The sequence below is a fragment of the Platalea leucorodia genome (genome assembly GCF_965183815.1).
Source record: "Platalea leucorodia genome assembly, contig: HAP1_HAP1_SCAFFOLD_109, whole genome shotgun sequence".
Classification (NCBI taxonomy): domain Eukaryota; kingdom Metazoa; phylum Chordata; class Aves; order Pelecaniformes; family Threskiornithidae; genus Platalea; species Platalea leucorodia.
This window is the reverse complement of record NW_028121425.1, coordinates 280,558-285,232: the sequence shown is the minus strand read 5'-3', so window position 1 is coordinate 285,232 and position 4,675 is coordinate 280,558.

The window sequence follows — 4,675 nt, the reverse complement described above, 5'->3', positions numbered from 1 at the left end:
CAAAGTCCAATACTAGCTGCCTGCGCCCCTCGGTACAGCCGGAGCCCGGCTCACCAATTGCGAACGTCCAGGGATTCCTCCCACACCAAAGGGGCCAGGACCAAAAGCTCTTGCTGCTCTTCAAGGAGCCAGGCAACCCCATTCACAGCCCCACAAACGCTGGCGCTCTCTCTTGCGAGAGACTCCCAAAGTCCAATACTAGCTGCCTGCACCACCGAGTACAGCCGGAGCCCGGCTCAGGAACTGCGAACGTCCGGGGATTCCTCCCACACCAGAGGTGCCAGGACCAAAAGCTCTTGCTGCTCTTCAAGGAGCCAGGCAACCCCATTCACAGCCCCACAAACGATGGCGCTCTCTCTTGCGAGAGACTCCCAAAGTCCAATACTAGCTGCCTGCAATCTTCGGTACAGCTGGAGCCAGGCGCAGCAATTGCGAACGTCCAGGGATTCCTCCCACACCAAAGGGGCCAGGACCAAAAGCTCTTGCTGCTCTTCAAGGAGCCAAGCAACCCCATTCACAGCCCCACAAACGCTGGCGCTCTCTCTTGCAACAGCCTCCCAAAGTCCAATACTAGCTGCCTGCACCACCGAGTACAGCCGGAGCCCGGCTCAGCAATTGCGAACGTCCAGGGATTCCTCCCACACCAGAGGTGCCAGGACCAAAAGCTCTTGCTGCTCTTCAAGGAGCCAGGCAACCCCATTCACAGCCCCACAAACGCTGGTGCTCTCTCTTGCGAGAGCCTCCCAAAGTCCAATACTAGCTGCCTGCGCCCCTCAGTACAGCCGGAGCCCGGCTTAGGAACTGCGAACGTCCAGGGATTCCTGCCACACCAAAGGGGCCAGGACCAAAAGCTCTTGCTGCTCTTCAAGGAGCCAGGCAACCCCATTCACAGCCCCACAAACGCTGGCGCTCTCTCTTGCGAGAGCCTCCCAAAGTCCAACACTAGCTGCCTGCGCCGCTCGGTACAGCCAGAGCCCGGCTTAGGAACTGCAAACGTCCAGGGATTCCTCCCACACCAAAGGGGCCAGGACCAAAAGCTCTTGCTGCTCTTGAAGGAGCCAGGCAACCCCATTCACAGCCCCACAAACGCTGGCGCTCTCTCTTGCGAGAGACTCCCAAAGTCCAATACTAGCTGCCTGCGCCCCTCGGTACAGCCGGAGCCCGGCTCAGCAATTGCAAACGTCCAGGGATTCCTCCCACACCAAAGGGGCCAGGACCAAAAGCTCTTGCTGCTCTTCAAGGAGCCAGGCAACCCCATTCACAGCCCCACAAACGCTGGCGCTCTCTCTTGCGAGAGACTCCCAAAGTCCAATACTAGCTGCCTGCACCACCGAGTACAGCCAGAGCCCGGCTCAGGAAGTGCGAACGTCCGGGGATTCCTCCCACACCAGAGGTGCCAGGACCAAAAGCTCTTGCTGCTCTTCAAGGAGCCAGGCAACCCCATTCACAGCCCCACAAACGATGGCGCTCTCTCTTGCGAGAGACTCCCAAAGTCCAATACTAGCTGCCTGCACCACCGAGTACAGCCGGAGCCCGGCTCAGCAACTGCGAACGTCCAGGGATTCCTCCCACACCAGAGGTGCCAGGACCAAAAGCTCTTGCTGCTCTTCAAGGAGCCAGGCAACCCCATTCACAGCCCCACAAACGCTGGTGCTCTCTCTTGCGAGAGCCTCCCAAAGTCCAATACTAGCTGCCTGTGCCTCTCGGTACAGCCAGAGCCCGGCTCAGCAATTGCGAACGTCCAGGGATTCCTCCCACACCAAAGGTGCCAGGACCAAAAGCTCTTGCTGCTCTTCAAGGAGCCAGGCAACCCCATTCACAGCCCCACAAACGCTGGCGCTCTCTCTTGCGAGAGCCTCCCAAAGTCCAATACTAGCTGCCTGCGCCCCTCAGTACAGCCAGAGCCCGGCTCAGCAATTGCGAACGTCCAGGGATTCCTCCCACACCAAAGGGGCCAGGACCAAAAGCTCTTGCTGCTCTTCAAGGAGCCAGGCAACCCCATTCACAGCCCCACAAACGCTGGCGCTCTCTCTTGCGAGAGATTCCCAAAGTCCAATACTAGCTGCCTGCGCCGCTCGGTACAGCCAGAGCCCGGCTCAGCAATTGCAAACGTCCAGGGATTCCTCCCACACCAAAGGTACCAGGACCAAATGCTCTTGCTGCTCTTCAAGGAGCCAGGCAACCCCATTCACAGCCCCACAAACGATGGCGCTCTCTCTTGCGAGAGCCTCCCAAAGTCCAATACTAGCTGCCTGCGCCCCTCAGTACAGCCGGAGCCCGGCTCAGCAATTGCGAACGTCCAGGGATTCCTGCCACACCAAAGGGGCCAGGACCAAAAGCTCTTGCTGCTCTTCAAGGAGCCAGGCAACCCCATTCACAGCCCCACAAACGCTGGCGCTCTCTCTTGCGACAGCCTCCCAAAGTCCAATACTAGCTGCCTGCGCCGCTCAGTACAGCGGGAGCCCGGCTCAGCAATTGCGAACGTCCAGGGATTCCTCCCACACCAAAGGGGCCAGGACCAAAAGCTCTTGCTGCTCTTCAAGGAGCCAGGCAACCCCATTCACAGCCCCACAAACGCTGGCGCGCTCTCTTGCGAGAGCCTCCCAAAGTCCAATACTAGCTGCCTGTGCCGCTCGGTACAGCGGGAGCCCGGCTCAGCAATTGCGAACGTCCAGGGATTCTTCCCACACCAAAGGGGGCAGGACCAAAAGCTCTTGCTGCTCTTCAAGGAGCCAGGCAACCCCATTCACAGCCCCACAAACGCTGGCGCTCTCTCTTGCGACAGCCTCCCAAAGTCCAATACTAGCTGCCTGCGCCGCTCGGTACAGCCAGAGCCCGGCTCAGCAATTGCGAACGTCCAGGGATTCCTGCCACACCAAAGGGGCCAGGACCAAAAGCTCTTGCTGCTCTTCAAGGAGCCAGGCAACCCCATTCACAGCCCCACAAACGCTGGCGCTCTCTCTTGCGAGAGCCTCCCAAAGTCCAATACTAGCTGCCTGCACCACCGAGTACAGCCGGAGCCCGGCTCAGCAATTGCGAACGTCCAGGGATTCCTCCCACACCAAAGGGGCCAGGACCAAAAGCTCTTGCTGCTCTTCAAGGAGCCAGGCAACCCCCTTCACAGCCCCACAAACGCTGGCGCTCTCTCTTGCGAGAGACTCCCAAAGTCCAATACTAGCTGCCTGCGCCCCTCAGTACAGCCGGAGCCCGGCTCAGCAATTGCGAACGTCCAGGGATTCCTCCCACACCAGAGGGGCCAGGACCAAAAGCTCTTGCTGCTCTTCAAGGAGCCAGGCAACCCCCTTCACAGCCCCACAAACGCTGGCGCTCTCTCTTGCGAGAGACTCCCAAAGTCCAATACTAGCTGCCTGCGCCCCTCGGTACAGCCGGAGCCCGGCTCACCAATTGCGAACGTCCAGGGATTCCTCCCACACCAAAGGGGCCAGGACCAAAAGCTCTTGCTGCTCTTCAAGGAGCCAGGCAACCCCATTCACAGCCCCACAAACGCTGGCGCTCTCTCTTGCGAGAGACTCCCAAAGTCCAATACTAGCTGCCTGCGCCCCTCAGTACAGCCGGAGCCCGGCTCAGCAATTGCGAACGTCCAGGGATTCCTCCCACACCAAAGGGGCCAGGACCAAAAGCTCTTGCTGCTCTTCAAGGAGCCAGGCAACCCCCTTCACAGCCCCACAAACGCTGGCGCTCTCTCTTGCGAGAGACTCCCAAAGTCCAATACTAGCTGCCTGCGCCCCTCGGTACAGCCGGAGCCCGGCTCACCAATTGCGAACGTCCAGGGATTCCTCCCACACCAAAGGGGCCAGGACCAAAAGCTCTTGCTGCTCTTCAAGGAGCCAGGCAACCCCATTCACAGCCCCACAAACGCTGGCGCTCTCTCTTGCGAGAGACTCCCAAAGTCCAATACTAGCTGCCTGCAATCCTCGGTACAGCCGGAGCCAGGCGCAGCAATTGCGAACGTCCAGGGATTCCTCCCACACCAAAGGGGCCAGGACCAAAAGCTCTTGCTGCTCTTCAAGGAGCCAGGCAACCCCATTCACAGCCCCACAAACGCTGGCGCTCTCTCTTGCGAGAGCCTCCCAAAGTCCAATACTAGCTGCCTGCGCCCCTCGGTACAGCCAGAGCCCGGCTCAGCAATTGCGAACGTCCAGGGATTCCTCCCACACCAAAGGGGGCAGGACCAAAAGCTCTTGCTGCTCTTCAAGGAGCCAGGCAACCCCATTCACAGCCCCACAAACGCTGGCGCTCTCTCTTGCGAGAACCTCCCAAAGTCCAATACTAGCTGCCTGCACCACCGAGTACAGCCGGAGCCCGGCTCAGGAACTGCGAACGTCCAGGGATTCCTCCCACACCAGAGGTGCCAGGACCAAAAGCTCTTGCTGCTCTTCAAGGAGCCAGGCAACCCCATTCACAGCCCCACAAACGCTGGCGCTCTCTCTTGCGAGAGACTCCCAAAGTCCAATACTAGCTGCCTGCACCACCGAGTACAGCCGGAGCCCGGCTCAGCAATTGCGAACGTCCAGGGATTCCTGCCACACCAAAGGGGGCAGGACCAAAAGCTCTTGCTGCTCTTCAAGGAGCCAGGCAACCCCATTCACAGCCCCACAAACGCTGGCGCTCTCTCTTGCGACAGCCTCCCAAAGTCCAATAGTAGCTGCCTGCA